We start from the raw sequence: 11,005 nt of genomic DNA, 5'->3' as shown, positions 1-11,005 counted from the left end.
TAGTATGGACTCTTTGAATATCCATAGTACTAATGATGATTGCACTAGTCATGATGAAAATGTCTCTTATAAGCATGACAACTTTTGTGGAGTGCATAGAGTTTTCAAGTACACACCAAATAGGGAAGATAGATTAGGCATAAGTATTTAGAAACTAAATGGTTGCAAGAGAGGCTAGATATTTGTGCTGAAAATTTAAAATTTCTTTGCCATACTTGTGAACTTTGCAATGAACGTGGTCATTTAAATCTACAATGCAAATTGTTTCATGATCGAATCGTGTCCAAAAATTGTGATGACTTGAGTTCCCTTGCACATCATAATGAACTTTGTTTGCTTTTGGGTTATGAAGAAATGAAACGTATAACTAAGCATATTCCAAAATATAACCTTGAGAAATTCCTTGGTATTGATCTAGAGGAAATTTATATGTATTGTGCGGTGAATTGCATTGAAAATCCTTATATTGCCAATTACATAAAGACAATAAAGCAAATAGAAGATGAAGAGAATAGTAATGAAAGGGAAGACATTTCCCAATATCCTCCTATTCTTTCTTATGATGAATCAGGTAACGAGGAGGAGCTTTCTATTCAACCAATCTCATTAATAAGGAGCTCGAAAAAGAGGGTTAACCCCACACATGATGCGAACAAGAAAAAGAAAAGACGTAGAATCAAAGGTAAAAAGGTACCCCTCCCAAATGATGTTGCTCCTATTACTCATTGTGATGATGATAATTGTTGTACTATTGGTGCTATCCATACTATTAATGATGAGAGTGATTATGCTTATGATATGAAAATGCCCAAGCTTGGGGATGCTATGTTTGATGATAATGACATGTTTGAGAATATATTTGCTGCAACTAATGTTTGTCCCAAGCTTGGGGATGCTATGTTTAACGAAGATGATAATTTTTGCCTCCCAAGTTTTGATGAGCAAATTTATTATGATGGTAGCATGCCTCCTATGTATGATGGTTATATTGATGAAAGTGGGTTTGGAAGAGTGTCGACTTTAGGACGTAATGATCCCACTATTTTGGAGGATGTTGAATATTATTGTGATAATTATGAAAGTGGATTTGGAGAGGTCATGACTTTATTTAGTGATGAATCCACTATTTCGGAAGAGGCTCCAATTGATTATGAGAACAAAGTTGCTATCTATGATGATTATTGTGATGACTTTTATGCTATTAAGAATAATGATAACCATGAAACTTGTCATCATGATTTTAGTTTTCAATTGGATTATGCCTCACATGATAGTTATTTTGTTGAGTTTGCTCCCACTACTATTCATGAGAAGAAATTTGCTTATGTGGAGAGTAGTAAAATTTCTATGCTTATAGATCATGAAAGGAATGCTTTAGGTGCTGGTTATATGGTTGAATTCATTCATGATGCTACTGAAAATTATTATGAGGGAGGAACATATGCTTGTAGGAATTGCAATAATATCAAGTTTCCTCTCTATGTGCTTAAAGTTTTGAAGTTATGCTTGTTTTGCCTTCCTATGCTAGTTGATTATTGTTCCCATAAGTTGTTTGCTCACAAAATACCTATGCATAGGAAGTGGGTTAGACTTAAATGTGTTATTCATATGCTTCATGATGCTCCCATTGCGTTTCAATTCTTATCTTTTATGTGAGCATCATTGTCATCATCATGCCTAGCTAAAAAGGCATTAAAGAAAAGCGCTTGTTGGGAGACAAACCAATATTTACCCCTACTGTTTTTGTGTGTTAACATGATTATGCTACTGTAGTAATCATGTTTTATAGCTTTTGTTTCAATAAAGTGCCAAGTAAGACCTTTAGGCTAGCTTACGGTGATAGTTGTGTTGATCCTGCTGAAAAACAGAAACTTTAGCGCTCACGAGATTAGCTGCCATTTTTTACTGGAGAGTGATTTTAGGTTGATTATTTTTGAATGTGATTAATAGAAAAATTCCTCAGGTCCAGCAATTTATTTCAGAATTTTTGGAGTTATGTAAGTATACGTTTGATACAGATTACTACAGACTGTTCTGTTTTTGACAGATTCTGTTTCTATGTGTTGTTTGCTTATTTTGATGATTCTATGAGTAGTATTGGAGGGTATGAACCATAATAAGTTGGAATACAGTAGATATTACACCAATATGAATTTAGAATGAGTTCACAACAGGACCAATTTTATTAGAATACTCTATGTGCTTCACTTATATCTTTTGAGCTAGACAAGTTTTACTCTAGTGCTTCACTTATATCTTTTAGAGCACAGCGGTGGCTTTAGTTTGTTGAAATTGTTGATCTCTCATGCTTCACTTATATTATTTTGAGAGTCTTTTAGAACATCATGGTATTTGCTATGGTTATAAAATTGGTCCTAGAATGATGAGCATCCAAGTTGGGTATAATAAAAACTATCATAGAAAGTGCATTAAACACTATGATCAATTTGATGCTTGATAATTGTTTTGAGATATAGAGGTGGTAATGTTAGAGTCATGCTAGTTGGGTAATTATGAAATTGATAAATACTTGTGTTGAAGTTGGCAAGTCCCGTAGCATGCACGTATGGTAAAAGTTTTGTAACAAATTTTTAGCTTGGCGTGCTCTTTTGATTGCCTTCCTTATGCGTGGAGGTTGGGATTGCGCAATGGTTAACTCCTACCAACCCTTCCCCTAGGAGCATGGGTAGTAGTACTTTGCTTCGAGGGCTAATAAACTTTTGCAATAAGTATATGAGTTCTTTATGACTAATGTGAGTCCATGGATTATACGCACTCTTACCCTTCCATCATTGCTAGCCTCTACGGTACCGTGCATTGCCCTTTCTCACCTCGAGAGTTGGTGCAAACTTCGCCGGTGCATCCAAACCCTGTGATACGATACACTCTATCACACATAAACCTCCTTATATCTTCCTCAAAACAGCCACCATACCTACCTATTATGGCATTTCCATAGCCATTCCGAAATATATTGCCATGCAACTTTCCACCGTTTCATTTGTTATGACACATTCCATCAATGTCATATTGCTTTTGCATGATCATGTAGTTGACATCGTATTTGTGGCAAAGCCACCATGCATAATTTTTCATACATGTCACTCTTGATTCATTGCATATCCTGGTACACTGCCGGAGGCACTCATATAGAGTCATATTTTGTTCTAGTATCGAGTTGTAATCCATGAGTTGTAAGTAAATAGAAGTGTGATGATCATCATTATTAGAGCATTGTCCGTTGGAAAAAAAGAAACGCCAAAAAAAGAAGGTCCAAAAAAGGAAAAAAAGAAAGGCCAAATAAAAGAAAGGCCCTGGTACTATCTTTTTCCACACTTGTGCTTCAAAGTAGCACCATGATCTTCATTATAGAAAGTCTCCGATGTTGTCACTTTCATATACTAGTGGGAATTTTTCATTATAGAACTTGGCTTGTATATTCCAATGATGGGCTTGCTCAAAATGCCCTAGGTCTTCGTGAGCAAGCAAGTTGGATGCACACCCATTAGTTTCTTTTGTTGAGCTTTCATACATTTATAGCTCTAGTGCATCCATTGCATGGCAATCCCTACTGCTCATGTTGACATCAATTGATGGGCATCTCCATAGCCCATTGATTAGCCTCGTCAACGTGAGACTTTCTCCTTTTTTGTCTTCTCCACACAACCTCCATCATCATATCTTATTCCACCCATAGTGCTATATCCATGGCTTACACTCATGTATTGCGTGAGAGTGAAAAAAGCTGAAGCGCGTTAAAAACGATGAACCAATTGCTTGGCTGAAACCCGGGTTGTGCATGATGGGAGTATTTTGTGTGACAAAAATGAAACATAGCCTAACTATATGATTTTGTAGGGATAAGCTTTCTTTAGCCATGTTATTTTGAGAAGAGGGGATTTCAACTTTATCATATCTATAGAGATAATTTACCTTTACTACCTGTGTCGGGTTATCAAGACCATGTGTTTCTTCAATAGGTGGTATATTAAGACCATGTATTTCTTCAACAGGAGGTAAATTCTTAACATCTTCAGCTGTAATGCCTTTCTCCTTCATAGATTTCTTTGCCTCTTGCATATCTTCTGGACTGAGAAATAGAACTCCCCTTTTCTTCGGAGTTGGTTTAGGAATTGGCTCAGGAAGAGTCCAATTATTTTCATTAGCCAACATATTATTCAATAGCAATTCAGCTTGATCGACTGTTCTTTCCCTGAAAACACAACCAACACAACTATCCAAGTGGTCCTTGGAAGCATCGGTTAGTCCATTATGAAAGATATCAAGCATTTCATTTTTCATAAGAGGATGATCAAGCAAAGCATTAAGTAACCGGAGAAGCCTCCCCCAAGCTTGTGGGAGACTCTCTTCTTCAATTTGCACAAAATTATATATTTCCCTCAAGGCAGCTTGTTTCTTATGAGCAGGGAAATATTTAGCAGGGAAGTAATAAATCATATCCTGGGGACTACGCACACAACTAGTATCAAGAGAATTAAACCAAGATTTAGCATCACCCTTTAATGAGAATGGAAATATCTTAAGGATATAATAGTAGCGAGATTTCTCATCATTAGTGAACAGGGTGGCTATATCATTTAACTTAGTAAGATGTGCCACAACAGTTTTAGATTCATAGCCATAAAAAGGATCAGATTCAACTAAAGTAATTATCTCATGATCGACAGAGAATTCATAATCCTTATCAGTAACAAAGATAGGTGAAGTAGCAAAAGTAGGGTCATATTTCATTCTAGCATTCAGAGTTTTCTGTTTCAGTTTAGCTAATAACTTCTTAAGATCATATCTATCATTGCAAGCAAGAATATCTCTAGTAGTTTCTTCATACATAACATAACCCTCTGGAACAACAGGAAATTCATATTTAGGGGGAGAACCTTCATCATCACTATCTTCAATAATATCAGTTTCAAGAATTTCATTCTCTCTAACCCTAGCAAGTTGTTCATCAAGAAATTCACCTAACGGCATAGTAGTATCAAGCACAGAAGTAGTTTCATCATAAGTATCATGCATAGCAGAAGTGGCATCATCAATAACATGCGACATATCAGAATTCATAGCAGTAGCAGGTTTAGATGTCGCTAGCTTACTCATAATAGAAGGAGAATCTAGTGCAGAGCTAGATGGCAGTTCCTTACCTCCCCTCATAGTTGAGGGAAAAATCTTAGTTCTTTCGTCTTTCAAGTTCCTCATAGTGACCAACAGATATAAATCCCAAGTGACCCAAAGAATAGAGCTATGCTCCCCGACAACAGCGCGGGAAAATAGTCTTGATACCCAGAAGTATAGGGGATCGCAACAGTTTTCGAGGGTAGAGTATTCAACCCAAATTTATTGATTCGACACAAGGGGAGTCAAATAATATTCTCAAGTATTAGCAGTTGAGTTGTCAATTCAACCACACCTGGATAACTTAGTATCTGCAGCAAAGTATTTAGTAGCAAAGTAGTATGGAAGTAACGGTAAGAGTGGCAAAGGTAAAAGTAGCAGTTTTGTAGTAATTGTAACAGCAGGAATGGTAAAGTTAATAAGCAAAGAGAAATATGTGAAAAGCTCATAGGCATTGGATCAGTGATGGATAATTATGTTTGATGCGATTCGTCATGTAATAGTTATAACATAGGGTGACACAGAACTAGCTCCAATTCATCAATGTAGTGTAGGTATGTATTGCGAATATAGTCATACGTGCTTATGGAAAAGAACTTGCATGACATATTTTGTCCTACCCTCCCGTGGCAGCGGGGTCCTAGTGGAAACTAAGGGATATTAAGGCCTCCTTTTAATAGAGTACCGGACCAAAGCATTAACACATAGTGAATACATGAACTCCTCAAACTACGGTCATCACCGAGAAGTATCCCGATTATTGTCACTTCGGGGTTGTCGGATCATAACACATAATAGGTGAAAATAGACTTGCAAGATAGGATCAAGAACTCAAATATATTCATGAAAACATAATAGGTTCAGATCTGAAATCATGGCACTCAGGCCCTAGTGACAAGCATTAAGCATAGCAAAGTCATAGCAACATCAATCTCAGAACATAGTGGATACTAGGGATCAAACCCTAACGCAACTAACGTGATTACATGGTAAATCTCATCCAACCCATCACCGTCCAGCAAGCCTATGATGGAATTGCTGACGCACGGCAGTGAGCATCATGAAATTGGTGATGGAGGATGGTTGATGATGACGACAGCGACAAATCCCCCTCTTCGGAGCCCTGAACGGATTCCAGATCAGCCCTCTCGAGAGAGATTAGGACTTGGCGGCGGCTCCGTATCGTAAAACGCGATGAAACTTTTTCTCTTTGATTTTTTTCTTCGCGAAAGCAAATATGTGGAGTTGGAGTTGAGGTCGGTGGACGTCCAGGGGGCCCACGAGGCAGGGGGCGTGCCCTAGGGGAGGGGGCGTGCCCCCCACCCTCGTGGACAAGGTGTGGGCCCCCTGACACTGATTCTTTTGCCAGTATTTTTTATTAATTCTGAAAAGTTACTCCGTAGGTTTTCAGGTCATTCCGAGAACTTTTATTTCTGCACAAAAATAACACTATGGTTGTTCTGCTGAAAACAGCGTCAGTCCGGGTTAGTTCCATTCAAATCATGCAAGTTAGAGTCCAAAACAAGGGCAAACGTGTTTGGAAAAGTAGATACGATGGAGACGTATCAAAGAGCCGCTCCTCAAACACCCTCGGCTCCTAGGGGAGCCTTTGGGAGGCTCTCTTGGCGATATCGTCCGCCTCCTTGTTCGTCCCTTGTGGCACGTGTTGCAATTCCAAGCCCAAGAACCACTTCTCCATCTTGCGCACCTCTTCTAGGTATGCCTCCATGTGCTCGTCCTTGGGTGTGTACTCCTTGTTGGAGAAGTTGATGAGGAGCTAGGAATCACCCTTGATGGTGAGGCGCTTCACCCCTAGTGCCGCCGCGGCCCTGAGACCTGTGAGCAAGCCCTCGAACTCCACAATGTTGTTGCAGACCTTCTCACCCTGCTAGAAACAGAGTTGTACCGCGTAGAAGAGCTTGTCCTTGGTGGGTGAGATAAGGGCTACTCCTGCTCCTGCGCCTTGTCGTGCGAACGCTCCATCAAAGTACATGATCCACCCGTCTGGTTCCTCGTCCCCAGGTAAGAGGGAGTGATCCTCGCTAACCCCGTGGTCGGGGAGGTCAGTCCACTTGGCCATGAAGTCAGCGAGGGTCGCACCCTTTGAGGGAGTCCAGGATTAGTGGGTCCTCGGACAACCGGACTATATGCTTATGCCGGACTGTTGGACTATGAAGATACAAGGTTGAAGACTTCATCCCGTGTCTGGGTGGGACTCTCCTGTGGGTGGAGGGAAAGCTTGGCAATTCGGATATGTAGATTTCCTTCTGTGTAACCCTAACCCCCTCCAGTGTCTATATAAACCAGAGGGTTTAATCCATAGGACAACGACAATCATAATCATAGGCTAGCTTCTAAGGTTTAGCCTCTATGATCTCGTGGTAGATCAACTCTTGTAATACTCATATCATCAAGATCAATCAAGCAGGAAGTAGGGTATTACCTCCATTGAGAGGGCCCGAACCTGGGTAAACATTGTGTCCCCCGCCTTCTGTTACCATTAGCCTTAGACGCACAGTTCGGGACCCCCTACCCGAGATCCACCAGTTTTGACACCGACATTGGTGCTTTCATTGAGAGTTCCACTGTGTTGTCACGGTAAGGCTTGATGGCCCCTTCAATCATCCACAACGATGCAATCTAGGGTGAGGATTTCCTCCCCAGATAGATCTTCGTATTCGGCGGCTTCGCACTGCAGGCCAACTCGCTTGTCCACCTGGAGCAGATCGATAGCTACGCCCCTGGCCATCAGGTCAGGTTTGGAAGCCTGAACTACACTGCCGACATCCACAGAGACTTGATCTTCGACGGATTCGAGCCCATGACAGGTGCGCCATACAGTCACGGTGAGCATGACTTAGATCTTCCATCGGACGGTGTTCAGGAGAACGCACCTGCAGCTGCTCTGGCCTTAAATCCGAAGCAGATCGTGCCATCCGAGGACGGGTGGATAGACCCCGCCACGGAGGCCGCACACTCATCGGTGATAGAGCTGAACACAAACCTTGCCTCCAATGAGATCTGCGTCATCGGACCCCCGGACTCGTCTCCAACCAGGGGATCCAAACCGCGTGCATCCGTGCCCATCGGCGCTGACTGGGCACCGATCATGGAGTTTAGCTCCATGGATATCTTTCAGCACTCGCCCTTGGGCGATGTGCTAAACTCATTAAAATCTCTTTCCCTGTCAGGAGACTCTTGGCCGAACTATGTCTGGCTTGAGTGGGAAGCGGACGATGAAGAAATTCGTTACCCACCCACCACCCACTTAATAGCCACTGTCGACGACTTAACTGACATGCTTGATTTCGACTCCAAAGACATCGACGGCATGGACGATGATGCCGGAGAAGAACAGGAACCACTGCTCACAGGGCGCTGGACAACCACCTCATCATATGATATATATATGGTGGACACACCTAAAGAAAGCAATGGCGATGAGGCAACGGAGGATAATCCCCTTGAGAAGCAATCTAAGCGCCGGCATCATCGGCGCCGCTCTAAGCCCTGTCATAGAAAAAATAGCGATACCGGCACAAGAGACAATAACACTCTGGATGATGCCGAAGACGAAAACAATCCCACCCAGTCAAGCTTCGAGCAAGCCGGACGGGAGGATGGGCAAGCTAGACCTGATGAACAGGCAATGGATGGAGACTCGGAGGATGAAAATTACATGCCTCTCTCCGAAGACGAGGTGAGCCTCGGTGACGAAGAATTTATCATCCATGAGGATCCCGTTGAGCAGGAGTGCTTCAGGCACCAGCTTATAGCCACTGCAAAAAGCCTGAAGAAAAAACAGCAGCAACTTCAAGCTGATCAAGTTGTTAACTGATAGATGGCTGAGGTCCTGGCAGCCGAGGAATACGGACTCGAGCGCCCAACCAAAAGTTACCCGAAGCGCAGGTTGTTACCTCAATTCGAGGAGGAGGCACTAGAGCCTACACTATCAACGCAGGATGCGGCTGACCGGCCACCTCGTGGCTGAGACAAAGTGGCGTATCAGCCCGAACACCCGCCCGCACCCCGTCGCCAAACAAATAAACACATGAAGGCCCGGGGCTACATGCATGACCTGCGAGACAAATTGGAAAACAAAGCAGGATAGTCAAGATCGATCTACGGATCACGGGGACACGCCCCAACGCGTGACGATGACCGCCACACCAGGTATACTAAAAACAAATCTGGCCGGGCCGAATACAACAGACTAGACTCTTTTGAACTACGTCATGATGTAGCCCGGCATAGAGGCGCCGCACACCCCCTATGCTTCATTGATGAAGTAATGGAGCATGAATTCCCAGAAGGGTTTAAGCCCGTGAATATCGAGCCCTATGATGGGACCACAAACCCCGCGGCATGGATAGAAGATTTCCTTCTCCACATTCACATGGCCCACGATGATGATCTACATGCCATCAAGTACCTCCCACTAAAACTCAAGGGACTGGCTCGACATTGGCTGAATAGTCTGCCGGCAAGCTCCATTGGAAGTTGGGAGAACCTGGAAGATGCATTCCTGGATAACTTCCATGGCACTTATGTGCGACCGCCAGATGCTGATGATTTAAGTCACATAACCCAACAGCCTAGAGAGTCAGCCAGGAAATTCTAGACTCGGTTCGTAACTAAAAAGAACCAAATTGTCGACTGTCCGGACGCTAAATCCCTAGCGGCCTTTAAGCATAACATCCGCGACGAGTGGCTTGCCTGACAGCTTGGCCAAGAGAAGCCGAAATCCATGGCAGCCCTTACGATACTCATGACCCGCTTCTGTGCGGGCGAGGACAGCTGGCTAGCTCGTAGCAACATCGTCCCAAGCAAGCCTGGGACTTCTGAATCAAGAGATAACAAAGGCAAGCCCAGACGCAGAAAACACAAGTGTCGTAATGATGGCGACAATGCCGAAGATGCGACCGTTAATGCCGGATTCAGTGGCTCTACTATCGGTCAAAGGAAGAAACAATTCAAAAATAGTCCGGGCACGTCCAGTTTGAACCGTATACTCGACCGTCCATGCCAAATTCATGGCACCCCAGGAACACCAGCCGATCATACCAACAGAGAATGTTGGGTCTTCAAACAAGCCGGCAGGTCAAGTGCCGAAAACAAGGAGAAGGGGCTGCAAAGCGATGACGACGAGGAGGAGCCCCGGCCACCGAATAGAGGAGGTCAAAAGAAATTTCCCCCACAAATCAAAACGGTGAACATGATAAACGCCACCCATATTCCCAAGCGGGAGCGGATGTGCACTCTTAGGGATGATGGGCAACGGAGCCAGTCACCCCAAAATATAACCTATGGTCATCCGGCCCGATCATCTTTGACCGTACGGATCGCCCGGCCAATACCAGTCAGGGCAATTCAGCCGCACTAGTCCTTGACCCGATAATTGACAAATTCCACCTCACACGAGTCCTTATGGACGAAGGCAGCAGTCTGAACCTGCTGTATCAGGACACAGTGCGTAAGATGGGTATCGATCCTTTAATGATCAAACCCACTAAAACCACCTTTAAGGGTGTTATACCAGGTGTGGAGGCCTGTTGTACAGGCTCCATCACTCTGGAGGTAGTCTTTGGACCACCGGATAACTACCGTACCGAAGAGTTAATCTTTGATATCATCCCTTTTCGCAGTAACTATCATGCATTGCTTGGACGAACCACGTTTGCTCGATTCAACGCGGTGCCACATTATGCCTACCTTAAGCTCAAGATGCCTGGTCCGCGCGGTGTCATAACAGTTAATGGCAAGGCCGAACGCTCCCTCTGTGCCGAAGAGTACAACGCCGCCTTAACTGTAGAAGCAAAGAGTGGCATCTTTCAATCGAACCTTGAAATCAATGACCAAGCTTTCGGACACC

Source organism: Triticum aestivum, chromosome 7B, assembly GCF_018294505.1.
Source record: "Triticum aestivum cultivar Chinese Spring chromosome 7B, IWGSC CS RefSeq v2.1, whole genome shotgun sequence".
Taxonomy (NCBI): Eukaryota; Viridiplantae; Streptophyta; class Magnoliopsida; order Poales; family Poaceae; genus Triticum; species Triticum aestivum.
Note: the sequence above shows the minus strand (reverse complement) of the source record.